The 27,848-nt window shown below is 43.1% G+C and overlaps 1 non-coding gene and 1 gene segment (V, D, J or C); both read left to right on the top strand.

Moving 5' to 3' along the window:
- The window catches only part of LOC144698205 (Ig heavy chain C region-like), a 403,651-nt gene that overhangs the window by 26,109 nt on the left and 349,694 nt on the right, over positions 1-27,848 (top strand).
- On the top strand, positions 20,527-20,598 carry trnad-guc (transfer RNA aspartic acid (anticodon GUC)). Its single transcript has one exon. It is a non-coding gene; the product is annotated as a tRNA-Asp (tRNA).

Genomic DNA, 27,848 nt, shown 5'->3' with positions numbered 1-27,848 from the left:
TGGAGACTCCACCAAGCAGTGGCCAACAGCAGCCCAATATCTGGAAAGAACCTCAACGAAAATTAATTATAACCATTGAACCGCTGGATCAAGCTATTGTACATTGAACTTTATGGTCAGACCCACAGCAAGGCGTCAACTTTCATAATTAGAAAACATTCCTATGGAAAGGGCTGTTCTAATGGCCGTTTTCAGTCATTATTGAAACGTTCTGAACATTAAATGATTTTACACTGACTGAGCTGCAGTTCACTAATCGCGCAGTTTACTTTTGTGTCCTGTGACCCACGGGGAGAAGGAACTCGGGAATTTTCGTCCAGTAACCGTGTCCTGTGAGATCAGTAAATGCGGATGCTTTAACCCCAGCCAGCAGGTAGGTACACAGATCGTGATTTTCACCCGTCTACATTGCATCGGGTAATTTCGACTTTCTGAATACAAATTAACCTAAAATCGTTTAATGTCAGATTCATAGTTTTTAATGTGATACATTCCATTACACTTCCACAATTTAATAAGATAGTCAAGTTTAAGTATGTGCATCAACCAGAACATCGGAATCTATTGCCGTTTTGTTCTATTTGTCATCGCCAGTTTCAGTCCCAGTGTTTTTTTACACCAGTGTCAATGATGAAGATTTTAGTAAATATTGAACAACATAATCATTCTGCGCTTCCATCCGCGAGCCTTTTGACTCCGAATTTGCAATGAATGTGAAGCGGCGGCCGATCTTATCGGGATGTAAAGTTACATAATTTCTGATGGGGACATTACTATTGAATTCAGATCATGACAAATGGATTCTGCAATAACACTGCAATAACACGCCCTGCCTTAGCCTCGTCCGCAGCTTTCACTTTCTGCTTTACATTGACCGCCTTGCTTGCTCTGTTTTTTGGACAGAATGCTGCCGCTTCTCCCTGTTTGGCATTGTTTGGATCAGCAGTGCAGTGGGATGGGAATCTGTATTTCTGATCCGACAGAGGATTAAGTGAATGCAGGGTTACAAACTCAAAGAGCAGCTCGCAGGGCCATCTCCTCATCATTAAACCACTGTTGAGTTCGTATTTCCTTCGTAATAAAATCAATTATCCCCCTGACTGCTGTAGTTTAGCTATTATTTCTGATAAAAAATAAAACTGTGCCGATGGTAATGATGACGGTAGTGAGCGTTGCTTTATTTTATGTTAGAAAAGAGGGAACAAAACACAGTGGAACAGTTGGTTCCAGAAATGATGCTTGAAAAGAAGATTAATGTCACAGTGAGCTGCATCACGGAAACAAGTAATTCAGTTTTCTGTTGCAGTCAGCTCTCCGGGTTCAGGTCGCAGTGGGTGTTCCAAATTATCGGAGAGACAGTCAACAAGAACCTATAAATTGCTGATCGATTCTCCTGCATGTTCAGTAAAACTGCTAATACCAACGAGTTAACGATCATCAATGTCCTGATCTCCGACACCGTCTTGTTTTTCTGTACCATGAGCACGACACTGTTCCAGAGATACAGCGGATCCCAAACAAAAAGACGCTGAATATTCCAGTTACTGCTCAAGAGAGGCCATACTCACAGCAATAAACGAAAGCAATAATTCAGGGAGAGTCACAGGGAGGTTTTAAAATGAGTAATGAAGCAAGACACTCAAAAAGTACAGACGAGGTCCACTGGTAAAAATATATTCGTTTATAACTTTAAGTTATATATGTAATAAAATACAAACTCCACAAATGCACCAGTGCGGCCCGAACTCACCCTTTGTCTGATGATTTCCTTTTTGGCCCTGTGCCTTATCATTGCCTGTCTCCACTTTTACCCATAATTGTTGAACTTTCCTTTTTCCAGTATTTAGTTTAACGATATAAATCATTGTTTCTGCTCGGCATGTGAATTAAAAACTGCTCCAACCGAGCTTCCTTTGAACCAGAAATCTCATATCGGATTATTGAATGAACATTGGATCTCTCGCAGCCTCTCAGGGGCAACTGAACATTTCTTAGAATGCCCACCAGGGGGCGTAATGCCACAACGTTCCTTTCATCAGGACAGGGCAGCGGGTTAACTGCTGTCCCTCCAAAACCTGAGTCATTTTGGAATAAATAGCAGTTTAATAGTTCAAATCAGCATACCTCAATGGGATGTGAGGGTCCATTGGACAATATCATCACAAAATATATCCACATATTGAAGGATAGACTTCAGATAATAAGCAGTGAGCAGGACAAGTGAGTGGAAGGTATGGAAAATTGGGGGAGGAATATTGAAATGTGAATTAAAAGCCAAAGTGAGATCAGTTTTCTGAAGCAATGAACTATACAGTTAGAGGGGATCGATGATAAAGGAGAAAAGCTAAATCTAAAAAGGCTTGTGATTTGTTTGTTTCTCTGCTCCATGTGCTTTTGTAATCTGAGTGAAAGTTGTAGAGATATTCATCTTCTGCTGCTAACGAGTTCATGTCAACGAGAACCCGCTCTACATCTTACCCTGAAGGCTTTGAAACCAGTCTAGAGCTATTCTCTCTCCTGCCACATTAAACCAATGAGAGGTGTGATTATGTGTGCATATTTTTATTTTTGTGTGTTTATGAATATACTCTGTGTAGGTAAGGAAAGCTGTGCCTGTGTATGTTCAGGGTTAGTCAAAGCAGAGGTTCCTGGAGTCAAATTGTCTGTGGAATCTAAGGGGGGAAAGAGTAAATGTGTTATCTCTTTGCATTTGAATTGAGGCCTTGTGATGGGTGTTAATTTACAAGTAAACAGAGTAGATTTGAAATTTACATTTGGTGTTGCATTAAAAGTTATGTGCAGCTATTGCAGTTGAAAAGAGGTTCAAAGAACATTTTCATCTTACCGGAGATTCGTGAGATGCGAAATAAAGGTAACATAGGAACATGAAAGGTTTTAATATTTGGGAAACCCAAGGTTAAAGGCGTTTGTCAAGACAATGGAGAATGAACATGAAAGAGAAAAAAAAGTATTTAGGAAAGCAGCCTTTAAGCTGCAGTGAATTGCCGGGGGCGGGAGGCGGGGGGCGGCGGGGGCCGGGATGTCTCACTGAAGGCTAGCTCCTTTGTTTTGCCTGTGAAGGGTTTTTAATTGTAGAAAGTAGCAGCCTTAGGCCAGGAAAATATTGGTCCTGTGAAACAATATGTTTGAATCTGCTTTTGCAAAACCACATCAGCACGTGTTGTTTCTGGGAAGCTGTAGATTGTACTTCTATTTGTAGTCGAAGGCAATTTCTTAACTTGGGTAATATTTCCTGGATATTTCAGTTAAGACCCTATAAGGGCAGTTGTCAAAAAGGTAGTTCATTGTGGAACTTTGGTGAAAGTTAAATTAAAGCGTGAGCTAATTCTTTCGGTCTGTAAAATTGTTTGTTCAGTAACAACAGATATCATTGTTCTAATATGAAGAGCCCATAAATAACTCGGAATAATTATACTTCAATCACTGGTTCCCTGATCTGTCAGGAAAAGGTCACTGGAGTCACAGTTAGCAGCATCCTGTTGGTGAAGCTGCTAGAATGTAAGAGGAAGAATTAACACTGGAATAAACCAAAATCATTAATAATCACAAGAACCAATCAATGAATTCTGTCCCCTCCCACCATTCTGCTATCCCACCCCACCCTTACACACACGACCCCGATGTTTCTAACAACGACACCATCACGCCTATGAAACAAGTGACTCTTAGGGGGAAATTAAACGTGCTAAAAGAGAACGCTGTAAGAATTTACTGAAGAACACTTAAAATCCCCCCATAGACATGGCTGCTAAGCATATTAAGAGCTGACGATTACCAGATGAACATTGCACAGCCTTGAGAGTCAGGCTGAAGACACAGGTAGGACATGGAATAGATTAAGTGTACTCCCCTGTCACATAGGGAAGGGGCAGATGGTTTTAGCTTAAATATGGGAAGACATACAATGGACAAAGAGGGGGCATTGGTGAAACACAAACAGTCTTGAGCTGTGAGAACCAAGGTCTTTGTTATACGCGTTTTAATTTTGATTGGATAACATAATTATGTATACCTCCTTTAGAATAATTGTTTAGCAAAATCACATGTTTATGTATTCAATCGGATAGGGTTAGCATGAGACCGGTGTGTCGGTTACCGATTGGATGTATTCAAATGTATTATGATAAGAAAAAGTACAAAAGTAATGAAATGTAATCAATCTGGGAGCTGGATCTTCATTCTTAGAAATGATTGCAGCTCCCTTGTATATGCGTGAATAAAACCGGTTAAAGGAAGCCTGAGACTCTGTGGTCTCTGTGTGATTGGAGAGTGTAACTTCTCCTCTTCAACTTTGCGGGATCGGAGGGTGTACCTCCGAGTGAGGATGGAAAAGGGCGCCTTCAAATATCCAACTCCCCTTTTACAGAGCGGACAGCGGCAATGTGGCGACTCAGCATCTGGGCTGCGTCAGGCAGCTGAAGCCTTGAAATATTTCAACTGATGAACTTAGTCGAGGTCTGTAGATCTGTAGAGAAACGATTTTGTCAAACTCTGCTTCATCTAAATTACCAAGAGAATATTTCCACAGTCGAAACTCGGGCTGCGTGTCTGAGTGTTGCCGGTAACGGTATAAATTATATCTGCCCTAAGTAGTATCATAGATATGGCTTAAATTCAGCGTAGCTGCTTCTGTCTTGGAATCTGAGGAGAGCGACTGAGTAATATAACCCCCGTGAATCATATTTGAAAAACAGGGCCCATCGGAAAAAAATATTGACTCACGGATGTTTAAAATTCAGATTCAATCCATACTTTGGAAATTAGAGGTGAAATGAAACCTGTTTAGTCCAGATTTACCCTTCAGTAATGATGCCTGCGGTGCATTACTGCGCTCCCTGGGACAAAGCGATGGAAAGCAATTCCACACCTGCACAAAAAAGCCTGCTTTGGACTGTGTGTCTGAGCTCCCATCTGTTGGCGGGCGTGCGCAATCGCACCAATGCAGCATCTCAAACAAGATGCGAGAGGAAACCAAATAAACCTGGAATAAGGTTGTCACCAACAGTTTCCAGGAGCGGCCGAGAGAACAAACTTCTGAAACCAATCGGAGCGACGCCAAAGATAAATCTGCCAGTTAAACTCTCCTTCCTGCTTCTAATCAACTATTTCTGTCATTGAAATCAGGTATCTATGTTCAGATAATCTCCAAGGAAGAGCGTGCTGAAACCCAACCTCCATTAAACCTGGGCGACAGCATCTTACAGAGCCTGGGACTGGGTCACGACAATGGGGCAATCTACCGATCGCAAAGTCAATCGCGGAGCTGGAGGGAGGCGAACAAAGGGAAACTGAACAGAGGGATTACTTAGAAGTAAAAACAGAGAAACCAGAGAAAATAAAACGTATAGCTTAATAAAATTTATTCAGTTGAACAATGCAACTGATTGAATGAAAAGAAGATCTGGTCAATGTCCCTGAGTGAGGGTTCCCTCGGTGGATCAGCTCAGTGCCTGTCTGTCCTCAATGGTTAAATCCGTTTTCTTCTCCTCCTTTCTCTCTCTCTTCTATTTCTATCTCTTTCTACTGTCTCTTTCAATAGTTTCCTAAATATCTGTCCTGTTCAAGTATTATTACTGCAGCTTTTCTCTCGCTCTTTTGCGCTACATTTTATGGCTTACGTCTTTACTCTTCCCTTTTCACCGTCTATGTTTCCAGCTCTCTTTATTTCCGACTCTCTTTAAATCTTTCTCTTCTATGTTTTCTTTATTTTGGCACTCATATCTCCTCCCTTCGGATCATTTTTTAACCGCGCCACTCGCAATGCTGATAGTCCAAACACAGTAGAGCGGCTGTCCCACTCGGTGCAGGTTTCTGTACGAGCTCCCCATATGTTTGTTACACTGTGGCTCACGGCGCAGAGATAGGTGGCAGTGTCTGTAACTTGGGCATCTCTCACAGTCAGTATACTGAGTTTGCTGCCTTCACTGATTGAAGCCGTGATCCTCCCTTGTTGACCGGTTTCTCTTGTGGCCATTAACAGATACTGGGGTGGCTGATTCGGGAGCTGTCTGTACCAAAACACGACGTTAAACGCTGTGGTGCGGGTGCAGTTCATGGTTACGTTTCCCGCCTCCCTAACGACCACCTGCCCAGGGAGCTGCACCACCTCATCCTTACCGGCCACCTCCGTATAGATCAGAGTGAAAAACAGCAAACAGATTCTGTAAATTCTAAGCATTATCAGATCACACGAAATACCGGCTGTAGCAATTGTCTCGGGATGTCAGGTTAGACGAAGGAGATGGATATTATATTCACCATATATACAAGAAGCTAAACATGGGCTTCAGGTCCAACTCAGAGGTACCTTATTGTCGAGCGAACATAAGAAGCTCAGTCTTGGGGTTTACCCGCCCACACTCAGCGTGTCATACTGACACCAGCTCACCCTGTCTGTGAGTTCGCTCCGGTCCGCCCACATTCAATTTTCTCATTGGTTCACACTGCTCTCTGATGGCATGTGCCGGTAGGTGCGTGAGTTCCCGCCAAGTTACAGTACACAAGATAGTTAGATAGACAAATTAGAACAGCTATTCCCTCCCTCCTACAATAGGTTTCTTATCGGGGGAGACCCTACATCTCGCCTTCAACTGCAGCATCCAACGATTCCAGTGCATTCTCCTTCCACATTCTGGCTGAAGCTTTATTCCAGATTGCGATCACTCTCAGTGTGACAACAGGAAGGTTTGCCCGAAAGCCTCCTTTCATATTGTGAACCCGTGTGCTTCCCCACTTGGATGCAGCGCGAACTTTTTTTTTGAAATATTAACAACATGCCAATAGTAATAGCAACATTGACAGCTCATTATAATGAATTACGTTAAACAATATAAAACATGCTATGAATATTAAAATATTTCTTGTTTCCACATGTGCTCCTTTAATAACATTTTCTTCAATAAAGTTACCGAACATTGTTCTCAGCCTGGAATTCGCCCCAACACTGATCACAACAGTCTCCTACTGCCTTCTGGTGGCGGTGACTGAAACTACAAGGTGCAGCTTTCCAGCACTTGTTAGCCTTCCGGATTCAAGATTGCATTTAACAATTTTTCTACAGCACTTTTTTCTTCTTTCTATGTTTTCTCTTTGCATTTTGACTGGAAACTCGAAGGGATGAATCTGCTTTCCTTAAGTACACCTCCGCCAGAGCTACATTTCGTTTCTTTACTTGCCCCATTACAATTTTCCTTTGGGCCACTTCTCCTGTAACCTTTAACCTATCCTGCCAGCCACCGTATCACTGACCTACCATTTCCTTCTTTATGTATTCCCGCCTATACCTGCCTCCGTAATTATTTACAACCTGTTACATCTACCGGTTCTTTCCAGTTATGATGAATATCATCGACTAAATCTGTTTATGTCTCTCCAAAGCTGCAAACTTGCTGAATTTCTCCATAGTTTTGTATTTTCACGTCAGACACTATGCAGTTCCTGCCGTGCACTAGTTCATTTGATCATTCGGAATGAAGGAGGCCATGCGGCCAATTTAACGCCAATCATTCGCAGATGTTCGAACCCTTCCCCCACGTTGTCCTAAATATTTCCTTGAACTCTGTCGGAGTCTCGGCGTCTTCCACTCCAGCTGGATATTTATTTCACAAATTCGGCACCTTCTGTGAGTAAGAAGAATTTCTTGACTTGTCCTGTTACAGCTTTTATGCTTTGAACTCCTGTCCCCCAGTTCGACTCAACAATTCAATTTACAGTAAACTTGCGGGATATGTTTTCAATACATGAACTAACTGATACTGGTCTAAGTGCTATTGCAGTCAGGCACTCGGATAGGACGCTTATTGAAACAATGACATGTCCTTCAGCAGCGGGGTCACGAGGGCTGGAACCTGTCTCCTTGGGATAGTTTATTTCACAGAAAGAAGGGGCGATTACTGAGACAGCAAGTGCGGACAGCACGGCAATTTCTCGCAGGCGGACACTACATAGGATAACACCACCTATTAAAGGCCCTCCCAGAACTTTCCGTTTGCTGCTATCTCTATAACCCTCCTGAGGACAGCGGCTGAGTGACAAAATCTCCATGACTCAGAACAACAGGAAAGATCAAACAGGCGGGTGTTTCAAATTCACAATTGAATCATGTTGGCAATGAAAGAGAAAGAAAATGTGTTTTGCCCTCCACTAACGACATCACCGTCATTTCACAAAGGACAATAACTTGATTAGTGCCATCAGCAGGAGAACGGGGGTTTTACTCGGAAGGACACACCTGCTGCAAAGTGTTAGAGTTATCAGGAATAATAAGAGATGGTTCCGCATTTCGCTGCCTTTGTCTGTAACTCTGCAGTGAGCTCCTCTGTCGCAGCAGTAATACAGATTCCCAGCCCCACGGTGATATCTGTGATACTGGAGAGATTGCTGCCGCTATTTCCTCGTTGCCATTCATTTGGTCAGCAGAGCAGAGGGGTGCCATTGCCCTGCCTTTTCCCCATCCCTTGACACATTTTTTCCATTCAAATAATCATCTAATGCCCTCTTGAATGCCTCGATTGAACCTGCCTACACCACACTTGCAACGGTGCTGTCCCTACCGGGAATGTTATAACTTCTTGTTGGGTAAATGAATAGATTGAAGAGTCTGCCTGTAATGTTCCTGATAACAGTCGAGATGATAAATTTCGAGCACGGTTCTGTCGTATCCTGTGCCAGTGAATACTCTCAGAGCCTCTGGTGATTACATTTTACTGCATTTCATTCGATTGTCCCTACTGTGTAAGGATCCGCTGTGACTGGTGGATCACAATCTCTTACCTAAAATCAAAACCGTGAAGCTGTAATTCCATTCATTGTGTTTTCCTGGTTCCTGAACACGTTGGATCAGGAATATTGCTGGAGAATTGATTTAATTGGGGGTCATTGAGATTTACAATCAAAGCTATTTTTATGGTAAATATCTTTCATATCGTTAACGAGGGCAAGGGAGCAAACTGACGCCGATGTATTTTTTTTCCATTGACATGCCCTCTGGAGCCTGGTTTCTCACTTTTCCTCATCAATAAAAGATACAAGTGTCTCTCCAACTCGGGGTTCCAAAGAAGAGTCACATTGAACTCGAAACGTTAACTCTGTTTCTCTCTCCACAGATGCTGCCAGAACTGCTGTGTCTTTCCAGCACTTCCTGTTTTTATTTCAGATCTCCAGCATCCACAGTGTTTTGCTTTTATACAAGGATGGGCATCTATTGTGTCTCATGAGGACTGAGCACATCAATTGGTTTGAAACTGCGATTTCTGCTGAATTTAATTCGAGACCAGAAAATCAGTAGTCAACGCATTTGGTTTTGGAAACGAACGTCCTGATATAAAATGGAGAGCTTCTGAGCCCTGTTGTTGTGGCGACTAATCTCCTCTTCTACAACAGTAACAGACATCTAATCCTGAAGAACACCCCCCCACCCACCCACCCCCCACCAGGGAATGCAGTGTAAAAGCAACACTTGGATATTTTCAATGAATCAAATAATGACGATGGACTAGAGGGCCGCCTTTTACAAACGTGTCTGTGAGGGACAGGCAGAGGGAGAAGCACATTGAGAGGCAGAGAGAAAAAAATTGTGGGAGAGACAATGGCAGAAACACAGATGGAGATATAGGGAGAGAGACTGAGTGAGAGGCAGAGAGGTAAACGCAGATGGAAATATAGAGAGAAAAACGGGAGGAAAGAGAACGATAGAATTGAAGGAGAGAGATGGAGATAAACAGAGAGAGATAACAGAGGGAGAGACATTAAGAGAAATGAGAGCGAGAGAGAGAGAGGGAGAGAGATTTAGGGGGAGGCAATGACCTAGTGGCATTGTCGCTGCACGAGTAGTTCAGAGAGCCAAGGGTTACCCCCGGTAAAGCTCTGGGGATGCGGTTTAGAATCTCGTCATGGCAGATGGTGCAATTTGAATTCAATAAAAATAAACCTTGAATTAAAAGTCTAATGATGACCATGAAATCATTGCCGATTGTCATAAAAACTCATTTGGTTCATTATGTCCTTTAGGGAAGGAAATCTGCTGTCCTTACCTGGTCTGGCCCATATGTGACTCGAGACCTGCAGCAATGCGTTCAACTCTTAAATGCCCTCTGAACAAGGGCAATTAGGGATGAGCAATAAATGCTGGCCTAGCCAGCGACGCTCTCATCTCCTGAATGAATAAAAAAAGATGAAGATACAGTAAAGGGAACAGATGCAGCAACATGAAGACATACAAACGGAGACATGAAGAGAAAAAAATTAAAAAGATAGTGAGTGAATCAGAGGGAGAGACTGTGATAGAAATGAAGACAAAGAGAGGAAAACAGATGGAGATACGGGGAGATAAACAGGAGGAAAGGGAATGATAGAAATCAGTGAGATAAACAGTCCGAGAGACAGTGAGAGAAATGAGGGAGAATGGAGACAGGGAGGGAGATGAAGACACAGTGAAGGGAATAGATGCAGAAATATGAAGACAATACAGATTGAGCAACGAAGAGAAACAAAACAAGAGAAACCGGCATAGACAGTGGGGGAATCTAAGGGATATAGTGAGAAGAACAATGCTCGAAAGGGAGGCAGGAATTCCAGGAAGTCAAAGAAAAATAAGATAACATAGCAGGTGATAGGGAAAGGATGATTTCCGAGAGGCACTTGGCCTCCTAGATTAGTAGAGCAGTTTCATATCCACCATTTTACCGTGTCCGTACCCGCTGCAGTGAATGCACAAAGACGATCAGGGAGCTGCAATTACTGGAGCATGATATTGTTGCATGATTATGTCGCATTTCTCGAGTTCTTCTTCTTATAATGTATCTTAGTGCAGGTGAACTTATACACGCGGGCTAATTCAAACTTTACTTTAAATCCTAGCGGTTCCCTTGTTTATTTTAATACCTCAGCCATTACTGGTTAAAAGAAGTTTGCTTTAACGAAATGAAACAACCGAGATCCTGATGGGATGATCCCGATGCCGATTCTTAAATATCAACACAGACAAAGAATAGGACGCCTGCCATCGTTGGGATTTAAACTGAACTGTTTCCATTTTAATGCTGCCTCTGAGCTGCGGTTAAATAGTTTATCAATTGCAGCTGCTCCTGTTGATTGAGAACTTTTCTGAACTTATTGAAATGGGCGACTGGGATAAATTGGATTTTCTGCACTCTGAAATTAGGGAAATCGGGTGACAGAGAAAGAGGCAGAGAAAGCGTGTGTGACGGAGGGTCAGAAACAGCCAGAGGTGAGATACATCCACAGAGACCGAAAGACAAAGCGAGCCAGGGAGATCCTGAGACCAAGGGAGATCGGCAAAAACCGAGAAAGACAGGGAGAAAGAGAAACTCAGAAGAAATAATCGGCCCAAAGCTAACACTGATTGGTGCCCAACTGTCATCAGTTCTGAGAGACAAGCCAATCCTGTCGCTGGGAAACGCCCCTCAGTTTCTCAGTAGGTGAAGCCTGCCCCTGATCTGAATTTCCTCTTTAATATCAGAACAGAAGTGTCAACATATCTCAAATCTTATCTTATTTCTTCCGAACTCTAATCCTGTCACCATGTGCTCCCCATGTTCTTTACTGCTAATAATGATCTTGCTACCCGGTGAGTCAATGTTTAAATGGTCAGTGTCCGTTACTTGTGTTATCTTCACTCCCAGATATTTGATACATTCTGTGTTTTGTTGCAGGAACAAATGGTCAAGATTCAGTGTCCCAGGATCCCCCTGAATTAAAGGTTCTGGAAGGACAGAGCATAAAACTGGATTGTAATTACTCGACGGCTGCTGCCCCAAATCTGTTCTGGTACATCCAGTATCCCGGGGAAGCTCCGATATATTTGATGAAGATATATAGCTCAGGGAATGCAGATAAGTCTCCGGATTTCCCAGGCAGGTTCTCTGCTGTTTTGCACAAAGGAAACAAAACGGTTCCTTTAAATATCACCGGGGCTCTTCTCTCCGACGGCGCCGTGTATTTCTGTGCCATGGAACCCACACTGCTGCAAAGATATAGGGGATACCGTACAAAAACCCCACTGGGAGTTCCCGTTAGTGCTCAGCAGAGGGCGCTCTCACTGCTAAACTGAAGCAATATCTCAGCCTGGGAGGGTCACAGAGTCTTAAATAAAATATCAAAACAAACACAACGCTGAAGAAGAACGGGTGAGCAGCAACTGAGGAATTATATGAGCCGATTTTAACTTGCAACTATGGTAAAATTTAGTTCCACAAATAAATGTGTATTGCGCTAACTCACATTAAGTCTTTTGATGATCTTTCCTTGCCTGCCTGAACTCTTATGCAGCCCTTTCCCCATCTCCACTCTCTCCTTCTAGGCCCCTTTTTTCAAAGCCTGTGCGTGGTGTCTATTTGATCAGAGTATTTTGCTGGTTCAAAAACAGTTTATAGAAAACGAAGACATTCCATCAGGTTGTGTTATCACTCTTTAAAACAAGCCCCGAGCACAGAGTTCCCGCAATGTTCATTCTCCTTTCGAGTGTCAAACTTTTTCTGACGTCATTAATAAACCAGTGCTTCTGAATTGTAATAACTAGACCAGGAGGTCCAGTCCCACCCCTGTCCCTAACCATGTAACCATTCCCCTTGAAAGGACATTGACTATAGCTCAGCTCGGGTTGTTTCCATTCGCTGACAGCGAGTTCCCAACTACAAGCCTTAAAGCATCACTGAATACACAAGGAAGTGAGGTGAGAGGATGCTGAGAAACATCAGAAGATACTTCATGGTGCAGATTACAACGAGGTCGTTTTAATCACAATTTACATTTTACAGAGCGCGCAGCAACAATGCAGCCACCCAGCATCTAGGTTGAAATGGTTGTGGGGGTGGGGGGGAGAGAGAGAGAGAGAGAGTGGGGGGGAGGTGGGGTTGGGGGGGAGGGTGCGGCGGGGGGAGGAGAGGTAATTATGGCAGGTAATTATGGAACAAACACATTTCGTCTCATTTCCGAATCAAGGTTTCAATCCGAATTTTATACACCCTCCAGTCAGATAATTTCCTGTTTGCGTATGCATTTCAGATCTGAGTCATGGAGATTTTTTCATTCAGCTACTGCCCTCAATTGCTTCGACGAAAGAGAAGTGGCTGCTTTAAGTATCATTTATGGGGTGAACTGTGTTTTATTCTGGTACTGGCTGGCCCCGATCGGGCCTGTATTTACAGGGACAGTCTTACACCTGTTTTCAGGCAATTGGTGAGGCAAAAAAGTAGCAACAGCACCTTTCCGGCAGTCACATCTCTCTCCCTGAACGGAGAAAGTTAACTTTGAAGAGTTGCTCCGAAGGAGGACTCGCAGCCGGAGTTTATGATGAAAATCAGTCTCAGCCCTGTAGTTTGGGCTGTGTCTGGCAGATCCTGTCTGATGGGACTTGCATCGAATCTCGGGCAGGTGCAGCCACAATGTTCAGCGGCGCTGCCAGCCGCTCAAACACAAACCGAGAGGAAACCACATTCACCTCGGATCAAACTGTCACCCAACTGTTTCCAACAGCGGCCGAGAAAACAAACTGCAGATTCCGGCTCGACCGACAGATCAACCACCAAATGAATCTACAGGTTAAACCGTCTTTCCTGTTCCTGTTTCCTGTTTTATTTCCCTTAAACTCAGGGTTCGATATTCAGATCAGCTCCGAGGAAGATGTTTATGTTCCTCAAACCAGACAGCCTGACGTCACACAGACTGTCGGATGACGTCACACACTTTACAATGTGACGTAACACAGACAGACCTACGTCACATAGGCCGCAGAATTGCGTCACACTGGCTTTTATTCTGACGCATGAACACTCCTCTCCCCCACGCTTCGTCAATGCTGAAGCTCCCTCAAAGCTTCACTTTGTGATCACAAGTCCCAGAGACCCGAGTCCTCCAGGCAAAGTGTAACTGATGTTAGGCTCAGTTTGATTACACAACAGCGATGCCATCACCAGGTCCCTCTCTTGGCTTGAATCTTCTGATTCACCAATTGCCTGAAAACAGATGTAAGACTGTCCCTGTAAATACAAGTCGATAACATCCGACACATGAATCTGAGCTTCACTTTAGTGATTACATTCCTAGATATCTTACTCTTTCCAACGCATCAGGGTGATCTCTATTTCTGACAGCAATATTTCACTCATCAGATCCGTTATCTTCTGCTGGACTTTGCTATATTGTATTATCTTGTACGATGCTAAATTGTAATTTTAGTTCATTTTACAGGATACCTGCTGGGCCAGAATTTATTGCCTGACCCTAACAGCCCTTGAGAAGGTGGCGGTGTGCTGCCTTCTCGAACCGTTGCAGTGCGTGTGGTGTAGGTGCACTCATGCTGCTGCTAGGAAGGGAGTTCCAGGATTTTAACACAGCGATAGTGAAGGAAAGGCGATATATTTCTAAGTCAAGATGGTGAGTGACTTGGAGGGGAAATTCCAGGTGGTGGTGTTCCCATCTATCTGTTGTCCTTGTCCTTCTAGGTGGTAGTCGTCGTGGGTTTGGAAGGTGCTGTCTAAGGAGCCTTGATGAGTTCCTGCAGTGCATTTTATAGATGGTACGCACTGTTGCTACTTTGCATCGTATTGGAGGGATTGAATGTTTGTGGATGTGGTGCCAATCAAGTGGGCTGCTTTGTCCTGGATGGTGTCAAGCTTCCTGGGTGTTGTTGGAGCTCCACTCATCCATGCAAGTGGGGAGTATTCCATCACACTCCTCACTTGTGCCTTGTAGATAGTGGACAGGCATTGGTGTGTCAGGAGGTGAGTTACTTTCCGCAGGATTCCTAGCCTCTGACCTGCTCTTGTAGCCAGTATTTATATGCCTAGTCCAGTTCAGTTTCTGGTGAATAGTAGCCCCCAGGATGTGCATAGTGCGGGATTCAGCGGTGGTAATGCCGTTGAACATCAAAGGGCGATGCTTGGATTCTCCCTTGTTTGAGATGGTCATTGCTTGTCACTTGTGTGGTGTGAATGTTACTTGCCACTTTTCAGCCCAAGCCTGGATATTGCCCAGGCCTTGGTGCATTTCGACATGGACTGCTTCAGTATCTGAGGAGTCGTGAATTGCTGAACATTGTGCAGTCATCAGCGTACGCCCCCACTTCTGACCTTATGATTAAGGAAGGCCATTGATGAAGCAGCTAAAATGGTTGGGCCTAGGACACTACCCTGAGGAACTCCTGTAGCTGAGATGACTGACGTCCAACAACCACAAACATCCTCCTTTGTGTTAGGTATGACTCCAACCAGCGGAGAGTTTTCTCCTGATTCCCATTGACTGCAGTTTTGCTAGGGCTCCTTGAAGTCACACTCCATCAAATGCGGCCTTGATGTCAAGGGCAGTCACGCTCACCTCACCTCCTCACCTGAAAAGCCATCTAAAATTCAGTTACTGCCTGTCGAAGTCTACACCAGACACTGCGTGCTCTCTACGGCCCTTTCTGATAATGGTCATGCTGTTTGGTAATTCTATATTTAAAGCGTCATTGTCTATTTCATGTGTTAAATTCAATTCCAGACTTTGACACGTTCTTTGTTTTGTTACAGTAACGAGTGGTGTCAACCAAGTGTCCCAAGATCCCTTTGAGTTAACTGTGTGGGAGAACAGACCATAATGATCAGCTATAGTTACTCCATGCCTGTGAGCTTTCTCTACCTCTGTTGGTACATCAAATTTTCGGGTAAGCTCCGAGACATTTACTGAAGAGCTATAACTCGGGCCATGGAGTCGTCTCAAAATTTTCCAGGCCGGCTCTCTGCTGATTTGGAAAAGGCCGAATGTAACAATACAAATGTTTCAAAATAAACCTGTCAGTTTTTGTTCTCTGTGAGCTCGGGAGCAAACTAAAGTCACAGATAGACATCAAAAACACTTAGCTGAGCAGTGAATACTCGCTGAGGTTTCTGTACAGGTTTTCGGCTTTTACCTGACACTGGGCCTCACAGCACTCTCCGCACTCAGGCCACTTATATTGAGATAACCGGACTTCTTAGACGCGTCAGCAGCCGCCAGATATCGTCCTGAGATTTCAACTATTTTCAGTCCTATTAGTTTGCTGATTACCCAACTTGCAGGTTGTGCCGGTTTCTGCCGATACCATTGCATACTGTATATACACAATCTAACTGCACCGAATCCCCTTCTGACGCAGTTAATGTCACCGGTGATTACGTTACTGGATCTTCACATAGTCCGCCTGTGAAAATAGATGAAGAAAAGAGCAGAAATTTAAAGAGAGTCGATCGACCTCTATGAGTGTTAGTAAATTCCAATTTACCAAACTATCTTTACCTACATTAATTCCCAGTACAAGATCTTTGGTCCAACCTGCTAATCTATCTTGATAAACATAATCCAGCACTTACTGTCCAACAGAGCCGCCAGTATTATCAGAAACATGTCTGAGTGAATCTCTCTCAGTGAATGTGAGTGGAATGATCCAGAGATTGAGAAGGAGAGAGGGAACCCGGGCTCTGTGCATCTCATTGTTCCACCTACACACTGCAGGGGGCCAGGCCCATTGCTGCCATAAGACCACCAGTGCAGAAGTAGGCCATTCAGCCTACCAATCTGCTCCACCATTCAACGAGATCATGGCTGATCTTATAATACGCAACTCCACTTTCCTGCCTTTTCCCCATAACCCTTGATTCTCTTACTGATTAAAAATCTGTCCTCAGCCTTGGATATATTTAACAGCCCAGCCTCTACAGTCCTCTGAGATAAAGAATTCCACAGATTCACCATCCCTGAGGGAAGAAATTCCTCTTCATCCCTGTCTTAAATGGGCGACCCCTCACCTCAGTCAGGGTACCATCCTTATTGGCTTTAGTTTTGATGACACGTGACTTTCTAATTAGTATGCTTGGATTTGGCGTCCTCTGCTGGCGGATTATTTTCAATCCGTTCTAGAATTTGGACGATCGAGTGGTTTTCGGGTTCATTGATTCACATATCAAAACACCAATGTCAGATATGTTCTCTTAGAAATCTAAATTGGATCTAATCAGGCTCGGTCCTTATTTTTGTTGATGTTTATGGCGGAAATCAATGATATTCCTTTATAAACCACTGTTTAGCCACCAAGGAAATACCATTTATGTGAATGTCAAGGTGTTGGAGAAAGTAGATTGGGATGGTACCAGGGGAGATGACCTTCAATGTGAGCAGGCTAGAGAAGCAGTTATTAGTCTTCTTCTGTCAAATTATTAAAGGAGACATTTAATTGAAATATTGAAAATGATAAGAAATTTGATGTGGTACATTGTGTATAAATGTTTCCATTAGCAGAAAATTCGAAAATCCAAGACCACCATTTTGTGGGCAAAAAAGATAGGGAAAGATTATATTCACTTATTACAGTATAAACCAGGAAATACTGGAAGCACGTAAAAAAAGCATGGCAATAATCATGGGTGATTTTAATATGCAGATCGACCGGACTAATGAAATTGGCAAGGGTAGCCTCGAGGGAGAGTTCATGGAGTGTATGAGAGGTTGTTTCTTGGAGCAATATGCTGTGGACCCAAACAGGGAGCGGGCTATTCTGGATTTGGTTTTGTGTAATGACATGGGATTAATTAATGATCTCATAGTAAAGGATCTTCTAGGGAAGAGTGACCATAGCATGCTAGAATTTCAAGTTAAGTTTGAGAGCGAGAAACTTGAGTCCCACATTAGTGTTCTGGAGTTAAACAAAGGTAACTACATAGGCATGAGGGCAGATTTGGCCCTATTAGACTGGGCAGGAAGACGACAAAGTACGACAGTTGATGAACAGTGGCAGATATTTAAGGAGGTATTCAATTCCTCCCAAGTAAAATATATTTCAAAGAGGAAGAAACGTGGTAAGTGGGGGCAAAAAGCATCCACAGCTAAGCAAGGAAGTTAAAGGCAAAAACTAAGGCATACCAAATTGCAAAGGTCAATGGCAGGCTGGAAGATTGGGAAACGTTTAAAGATCAACAAAGGGATACTGAAAAAATAATAAAAAGAGAAAAGGTAAATTATGAAAGAAAACTAGCGCAAAATGTAAAGACTGAGAGCAAAAGCTTCTACAAGTATATAAAAGGAAATAGAATAGCTAAAGCGAATGTTGGTACTTTGGAGGATGAGACTGGGGAGTTAATAGTGGAGAATGCGGAAATGTCAGAGACGCTTAATCAATATTTTGTCCCAGTTTTCACGGTGGAGGAGACTAGTGCCACCCGAATAGTAACAGGTAGTGCAGAGGGTATAGTCACATCGCATATGTTGAGTTGGACAAGATCAAGAATTAATTAATACGAATTGAGACATTTTGCTCTTTTGCTGACCTTAAAGTGCATCGATCAGTCACGTTAATCTGCAATAGTTACACCTTAAATATCGGGACTTTCCACAGGAGGTAATGAGCTGACACATCAGTCAACGTGGTTTCTTGATACATTAAGCCAGCATGGACCGGTAAAGTGTAAATCATGTTTAACTAACTTGCTTGAGTTTTTTGATGACATAGCAGTGATGGCTGATGAGCATAATGCTGCTGACGTGACTTCCAAAAGACATTTGATGAAGTGCCCCACAACGGACTTGTGGGAAAAGTTGGATATCACTGGAATAAAATGGACGGTAACATCATAGATAAGGCATTGGCTGAGTGCCAGGAAACAAATAGTAGTTTTGAAGCGACCTCCCTGTCGCTTGCCATTTTAACACTCCACCCTGTTCTCTTGCCCACATGTCTGTCCTTGGCTTGCTGCATTGTTCCAGTGAAGCCCAACGCAAACTGGAGGAAAAGCACCTCATCTTCCGACTAGGCACTTTACAGCCTTCCGGGCTGAATATTGAATTCAACAACTTTAGATCTTAAACTCCCCCTCCCCCCATCCCCACCCCGTTTCTTCCCCCCCCGCCCCCCACCCCCCGCTTTATTTTTTTTTTCAATAATTTATATAGATTCTTCTTTCCCCACCTATTTCCATTATTTTTAAATCTAAAACTAAAACCTTGTTAGCCTTTCCACCCCACCCCCACTAGAGCTGTACTTTGAATATCCTGTCCTCCATTCTTAATTAGCACTTTTCTCAGACAAAACACCTCTTTGACCCTTTTGTCTGTGACATCTTTTGATTATCTGCTCATCTCCACAATCACCACACCCTCAATGTGTCTCTCCCCCCCCACCACCACCCCCCCCCAACCTTAATTCTCCCTTCTTCTAACTATGCTTCAGTTCTGCCGAAGGGCCATGAAGGCTCGAAACGTTAACTGATTTCTTCTCCGCCGATGCTGCCAGACCTGCTGAGTTTTTCCAGGTAATTCTGTTTTTGTTTTAGTAGTTTTGAATGGTTGTTTATCGGTCTCGGGGAAGAATTATAATGAAGTTCCCCAGGGATCTGTGCTGGTACGCCTGTTTTTCATAATATTTATTAATGAGCTAGGTTTGGTGTACAGGGCACAAGTTCAAAATATGTGGACGATGCGAAATGTGGAAACATTGTGAGGAATGAGGAGGATAGTGTAGAACTTCAAAACGACATAGAGAGGTTGGTGGAATGGGCAGACAAGTGACAGATGAAATTTAACACAGAGAAGGTGAGAAGTTATTCATTTTGGTCGGAATAACGCAGAGAGACAATATAAATTAAAGAGTATGATTCCAAAGGGGCTGCAGGAGCAGATGGACCTGGAAGTTGATCTGTATAAATTAGTAAAAGGTGGTAGGACAAGTTGAGAGCCTGCTTAATATAGCATGCAGCATCCTGGACTTTATCAATAGGATAAAAGAGTATTAAAGCAAGCAGGCTATGTTAAACTTGTGTGACACGCTGCTTAGGCCTCAACTGGAGACTTGCATCCAATTCCGGGCACCACACTTTTTGGAGAATTTGAAGGCATAAGAGAGGGCACAGGAAAGATTCATGGAAAATGTTCCAGAAGAGGAACTCCAGTTACGTATAAAGAGTGAAGAAGTTGGCTTTTAGCTCCTTGGAGAAGTTAAAGTTTAGAGGAGATTTGATAGAGGTATTAAATATCATGAAGCGCCTGGATAGGGGAGATAGGGGGAAATTGTTCTCATTGGTTGAAAGATCGATACCCACAGGGCACAAGTTTAAAGAAATCTGAAGAAGGAACAATGGAGACAAGAGGAAAAACCTTTTCACGCAGTGAGCTGTAAGGATCTGGAATGCACTGCCTAAATGTGCGGTGGATTGAGGAACAATTGATGCTTTCGAAAATAAATCGGATCATTACCTGAAAAGGAAATAAAATGCTGGGCTACGGGGAAAGGGTGACAATAGGTTAATTGATTCTTCAGGGGTTCAGCACGGACATGATTGGCCGAATGACACCCTTCTGCGCTGTAAGAATTCTATGATTCTATCATGGATATCAGATGCAGTCATTGAAACCGATATTTTCACAGCATCTGCAATAGCGAAGTCTGTCCGGTAGATGGCAGTGAAACAGCGATTACTGGCATTTTATGAAACAGACACACTGTCTCAATCATTACTGCACTGAACGATGTACCTGTTCTGTTCCTCGGTAGTATAGTGGTCAGTATCCCCGCCTGTCACGCGGGAGACCGGGGTTCAATTCCCCGCCGGGGAGGACGTAGCATTTTAACAATTACACTAAAAATAATCTTCTGTTGTGAGCGGTGTCCCGTTTTAAGGAGGTGTCAGCTGTGGCTCGGTTCATAGCACCCTCGCCTTTGAATCAGAGGGTTGTGGGTTCATGTCCCACTCCCGGAAACCAAGAACTGTGATTGTACTCGAAAGAGTTGCAATCTGTGACTGTTCATAACTCGAAAGAGTTTCATAATAAACTTGACCCTGTGTCTGTATATATTACACTAATTCAAGTCTCTGATCATATTACAATAGGTCGTGTCACAGTTGTTTATGTAATAGGCCCAATCTCAGTTGTTAATACACCGGACCAAGGCCATATTAAACTCGGCATTCCCTTCGTTATGACTGCATTGAGCCATGTCTTGGCTGATATGACAATCGCCCATGTTACACCACTAGTACTTGTCTCTGCTTATACTAAACCAGAACATGTTCCAGTTTGCATGACACGAGATCTGTCTCAGTTATTGCAATACTAGACCCTGCCACGTTTATACTAAACTAGTGGATGTCTCGGTTAATGCTGCACCAGTCTATGTCCCTGTTTATATTACATGATGCCCTGTCACTGTTATTATTGTTAATACAGTGTCTCTCTTATTGCTGCACTTGCCCACATCTCTGTTTATATTAATCCAGGCCCTTTGTTGGTAATTACTGCACTAGGTTCTGTCTCAGTTTACATTAGTCAAGGTCCTGTAACAGGATCTGTACAGTATACCCCATGTCAGTTTCCTTTCACCAGATCCTGTCTCGGTTATTACTGAACTAGACCATGTTGCTGTTCATATTACACAAGACCCTGCCTCAATTATTACTGCACTCGGCACTGCCTCACTTTTTATTCCAGTAGATCATGTCCCTGTTTATATTACACTAGATGACATCTTTGCTTATATTCTGTTAGACCGTATCTCAGTATGTATTTCCCTACCTGTCTCCGTTTATATTACGCTAGACTCTATTTCTGTTTATATTACACTGGACCTTGTCTCAGTTTTATATTACATTGGACCCAGTCTCAGTTTATATTACACTAGGCATTGCCTCAGTTTATATTGCACTAGACCCTGTCTCTGTTTATATTACTCTAGGCCCCGTCTCAGTTGATATTGCACTAGACCCTGTCTCAGTTTATATTACACTAGACCCTGTCTCAGTTTATATTACACTAGACCCTGTCTCAGTTTATATTGCTCTAGACCCTGTCTCAGTTTGTATTACACTAGACCCTGCCTCAGTTTATATTACACTAGACATTGTCTCAGTTTCTATTAGAATAGATCCTGTCTTTGTTATTGCTGTGCAGACCATGTCCCTGTTTATATTACACAAGGCCAAGTCTGTTGTTAATGCACTAAATCCTGGCTCAGCAATCTCTGAGACAAGACCCAGTCTCGGTTTATATTGCTGTCGGTGCTGTATCAATAATTGGAGCAATCAGCCCTGTCTCAGTATTACTGCACCAGACCCTGACTTTGTTTATATTGAAATGGATTATGTCTATGATAATATTACACCAGTTCCTGCCGCAGTTATTTCAGTGCTCGGCCTCGTCTCAGCTCTTCCGATTTCGGCCGTGTCTCTGGTTGCATTACCTGCGGCAAAGTCTCTGGACCTAGTGTTTGTATATACAACAGTCAAGCCTGTCTTAGTTGTTGCTGCACGAGTTCATACATGTTATATTACACACACCCTGTCTCTGTTTTTATTCCAATAGATCATGTTTTTATTTATCTTACACGAGAGGCAATCTCAGTTATTACTGCACCAGGTCCTCTCTAGGAGTTTATTAATCTATGCGCCGGATCAATAATTACTGTCCTAGCCCCGAGAGTAGATTAATATCAATTGATATTAAGCCAGGTACTTATTCAGTAATTTCTGCGCTAACCCTGCCTCAGTTATTTCTACACTAGACCATGTCTCTGTTATTACTGCAGTTCTCTATGTCTCTGTGAGTTGGAGGGGTAATATTACAAACAAAGATGTTGACGTGGGAATTTTTCTCCGGAGTTGGCCTAAAACGGGCGGTATTTGATGGCCCATTCTTTGCAGCACTTGACAGTTATTTTCATTTAGTTTCAGTCAGCGAAATTGTATGTCAGGTGTCGCCTGTTATGTGTGTTGTATGCAAAAAAAAACATGCCTCTTGCTTATACCGTCGTTTCTCAAAGATTAACGATGATCTTCACCAGAATGTTTCAATATTTAATTTTCTTTCACTCAAAATATAACTACGGATGATTTAGTACTGTAAATGTTTATTGATAACATGTTTCATTGTGCACTTTTGTTTAGGAAGTGATGTCATACTGACTGTGTCGTTACTAAGACGATCACGTCCATCATCAAACTCACTGAAGGTCTCTTCTCTCTCTGTCTGAGGCAGCGTCTAACTCACTGAACCTCTTCTCTCTCTCTCTGTCTCTGTCTCTCTCCACCCACCCCCCGCCCCCGCCCCTCTCTCTCTCTCTGTCTCTCTCCCCCGCTCTCTCTCTGTCTCTCTCTCTCTCTCCCTCTCTCTCCCTCTGTCCCTCTATCTCTCTCTCTCTCTGAGACAGTCTCTTACTCATTTCGAATCTGCTGTTATCTAATAACACTCTGAGGAGAAAATCCATTTTTTTCAGTAATTTCCCTTCATTTCTCTCAGTGACAACCTTCAGTCCATTCCCGCCTTCAGTGATTGTGTTCAAATGCAAAACTACGCATTTATTTAAGTTGCAGATTGTTTAACGATGTAACAATTTATTGATAAGTATTCTGTTGTGTGCATTTGTTGATAAAATGATGTCAGACTGACTATTTAGTTTCTGAGGTAGGTTTATCTGTCTCCGATGGTCAGTTGGAAAGTGAATTAAATCACATCGAGAATAACGAGCAGCTTATGAACACATGACCACTCAGCATCTCACAGAATTTCCTGATATATATCGAATGTGAGGTTGTTTCTTCAAATGTTGGCAAAAATAAAACATTATCTATACCTGACATGAGATAAATACACCTGTAATTCTCCGGCTTATTATTCCTGCTGATGAGAAGAATTGGAACTCCTGCTGCTCTCCAGAGAAATTCCAATATTTCTGCTTCCACTGTTTTTATCGTTATCTTCACAAATTCCTCCGCAACCACTCGAATCATTTTTGCCTGATTGGTCTGTCTGTGTGTTATATATTCAATGTGATCTTAACCAAAATAAACCAGGATCAAGTGTAGCATAAGCAGAGAGCGGACCTGGTGTAATATAGGCAAAGATATGGACCAGTGCAGAATAACAAAGATGAGAGCTCGTGCAATATAAAAAGAGATATTGGCTAATGAGGTAATGACAGAGACAGGGCCTGATGTAATGTAACCAATTATATGGGCTAGTGCAGTAATAATCGAGACAGGCTTGGTGTAATATAAATGGAATTATAGGCTGGTGCAGTAATAACGGTAACAGGACCTGGTGTAATAGAAACAGAGATATGGAGTAGTTTAGTAATTTGGAGAGACAGGGCCTGGTCAAATATTATCAGAGAAATCGGCTGGTGCAGTAATAACAGGTACAATATCTGGTCTAATACAGACAGAGACATGTGCTAGTACAGTGATAACACGAACTTTCCCTGGGAGTAACATAAACAGAGAAATGGGCTAGTTCAGGAATAAGAGAGAGAGAGGACCTGGTATAACATTCGAGTAAACAGGTTTTTATGTAAGCATAATTGCAAAAATGCTTTGCATTAAACAACAAATGAAAGAGGTCATCGTGGATCACTAACAGAAGCAGGGTCAACGTTAACAATATCAGAAACAGGTTCCTATTGAAAAGTGATAGGCACAAGGTTTTGAGAAATAAAGAGTGAGGTTTGCATGTGAATTTCAATAGCAGGTCGGTTCTTAGTGCAGCCATTACAGAGACAGCGTTTTATACAATGAGATTGGACACAGGGAACAGATTAAAAACAGGGAAGTTGTGTGTAACAAATGCAATGTTTGATGATAACAGGGGATGGCAGGTTGCACTGCGTCAATGAATACTCACTGGATCCAGTGTGATAACGACACAGTCAGCACCTGATCCACCCAAATCGAAGTTGGGTCTGATATAATAGTGTGTGTGAGGCAGCGCTAATTGATACAGTAGCAAATCTTTTGCCTAATGCTCAATAACAGAGTCAAGCACTACTGCAATATGAATGGCATGGAGTGGTGTAATAACACTGACACAGTCTAGTGTAATAGCAAATAAAACATAACATTCTGGAATGACTCTGCAGGTCAGGCAGAATCTGTGGTGATAAACAGAGTGAACGTTTCATGGCGATGACCCTTCAGCAGAACCGGATTCATCGATTGGAAACTTTAACTCTGCTTCTTTCCACAGCCACTGCACTCCCGAGTGGTACAGTTGGTGGTCCTCCTGCTTTTGAGCTGTAAGATCTGTGTTCAGGTTCCACCCCCGGCTCCGTTGACCACGGGAAGAGTGTTCGTGTGACAGAACGCCGGTTTTTAATTAGCCTCCAAAATCCTCCCGCCTCTCCACACTTTCCCCAAGGCTGCAAAGAATATGACGATCCGGAAAACAAACAGACTCGACACCTGCTGTCTGACCTGTTGAGGATTTCCAGCACATTCGGATTTTGTTTTAGATTTCTAGCATCTGTCATATGTTGCCGTTGTACTAATGCAATGGGAACTGGGGATACATCATGTCAGCATTGACGAATTAGCGTCACTCTTACCCCTGGGTCAAACGGTTGTGGATTGAAGCCTCAATCCAGAGAGTTGACCATTTATTAACGGCCAGTGCTCACGGTGATAGTTTATATGTTAGCCTTTCTGTTCTTTTATCCATTATTTTCTTACACTCAGGAGGAGGAATTAAAGACAGAGTAACTCTGGACAGTTTCTCCATCCAGCAAAGGACAGGTTCCTGGGACATTGTTGCTGCTTTGACCTTCTCGCCCTCACCAAAAATACAAACAACATCTCCCTCCTTGGATTTGCAAAGGGAGTTCTGACTGCCGGGCCCGGGCCAGACTGGGGCCTGGTCCAATAATAACCACAGAGGCCGGCTGCAGTGTATCAATAACAGAGGCTGCTGGTAATCTTACATAAAGAGAGGCAGGGGTTCTAATAAACATCTGACTGTTATAGGGTGTGAAAGTGTGAGGAAGCAATGATGTTTAGGGCCTTAGCGCAGGCTTCTGTGTTATGCTGAGTGACCCAGGGATTTGTGTGGTAAAAACGGAGCGGAAACATCATGACAGAGGCCCGTGTGACTGACTCCGCCTGACTGAGAGCTGTTATACCCAAGGGGAGGACAATCATGGCGGACTCCAGAGATTTCTGATATCTGCAGGGTCAATGCTGCATCTGTCAGAGGAACAGAAAATAATCTGCTCCCTCTCATTCTTACCGACAGTTCTCCATTTACACAGACACGCAAGGGCCGGACCCGGCAGCTTGTCGAAACCAATGTTTAAATCTTCAGCTTGAGGCACATGATGACTGAAAGGATTGAACACCAAAACCTCACCAGAGGAAAAATCAGAGCCGAAAATGTTAAAGATAATCGTGCTTTCTACTAAACGAGCTCTATTCAGTGTTATTATTTTGTTCAACGTAGTGGTTTGTAAACAGTAGTGAACTTCCGAATGATTCCTGGCAATTATCGACACACACACACTCAAGCGCTGTCAAAAGACAGGATTAGCAGAAGGCGAAAGCTGTGTAATTATTGCATTTTATTTGGGCTCGATGAGGGACAGAGGTAGATACAGGAAAGGTGCTGGGACAATGATATAGATGAGCATTTCAATTGACCCTATTCCCTGTCATCCTTCAAATTTTAACCCCTTTAAGTATTTATAGAATTCATTTTACAAAGTTACTATTGGTATGATTCCATCGCCCTTTCAAGCTGCGCATTCCAGTTCAGAACAACTGGCCGTGTTAAAAAAAATAAGCAATTATCCTCCTGTCTTCCTGTTCAATAAAGTAAATTTGCGTCCCCTGGTTACCGACCCTCCTACCAATTGAAATAGTCTGTCTTTATTCACACTATCAAAACTTTCATGATTTTGAACGCTTCTATTTAATAGACACACAGAGAGGTGGACAGAGATACACAGAGAGATAGACAGAGATAAAACTAAGGGAAGGAGACTTAAAATGAAAAAAGGGAGACGGAATGTTGCAGAGAAACAGAGGAAACAAGTTTGGAGGGAAAGTGTATGTTCAGGGAGTGTGTGCGCGTGGCGGGTGGCGGGAGGGTGGTGGTGGGATGCGGTGTTGGTGGGGTGTGCAGGGGGAGTTAGAGTGGGGGCGGGTGGTGGAGTATGACAACGAAAAATGAAAGGGAGCAAGATCTCATTTCCCCGCTTCAGGGACTCGAGGGAGCTCAGTGACTGACCATCCAGTTATGTCCTGGAAATGGAAGCTCGAAACGGATCACACAGGCTCATTTGTAAATGTCACCGCAATGTGATCTGTGTGACTCTGCCCTGACTCTGTGGCCAGATATAGGCCGCCTTGACAGATGTTCTCACCAGATTGTGGCCCCTGGATTTATTTTCTGCTCAGAAGTGAGATGTGCGGTTTGGAACCGGCAGCAGAGAAACAGGAAGTTGTGTTACCTGAGAATGAAACAACAGGCGTCAGTTTCATGTTATCACCGTGAACAGTCTTCCTGCCTGTGAGGGTGAACTCACTCTGACAGCATCAAGAACAACCACACAGAGTGCTGCCGGCCTCAGCATTACATTCACCTCCATTTTCATTTTAAAGAATTAAATAAATGAGATTGTTTTGGTTCTAACATTTTAACTGAAGGCGAGATGGATTGAAGGTTATCACTGGGAGAAAAGAGGGGAAATTAAAACAATAATACTGTTCACAGGCGGTTATTCTGAAATGGAAAGTTTTAAGAGGGTTTGGTGCTGCCTGAGAGAAAGAGAGGAGAGAGGTTAAGTGAGTGAGCTGTGTCTTTATGGCACTGAATTTTGCTCTGATGAAGTTTTGGCGCTTAATCTTTTCAGTGATAATGTGCTTTAAGCGAAAGATTTAAACATTGGTTCCTCGTAGCTGCCAGATGCGGCCCTTGTGAGTCTGTGTAAGTGAGATAAGTGAAGTCTGAGAGAGGGAAGATAGGTTAACTGATTTAGGTGTAGTCTGAGACAGAGGAAGAGAGGGAAGAAGTTCAGTGAGTCATTTGAAAGATGTATTTTCCTTGAC

This window comes from Cetorhinus maximus, chromosome 23 (genome assembly GCF_964194155.1).
Source record: "Cetorhinus maximus chromosome 23, sCetMax3.hap1.1, whole genome shotgun sequence".
Lineage (NCBI taxonomy): Eukaryota > Metazoa > Chordata > Chondrichthyes > Lamniformes > Cetorhinidae > Cetorhinus > Cetorhinus maximus.
This window is presented reverse-complemented; position numbering and strand designations above follow the sequence as displayed.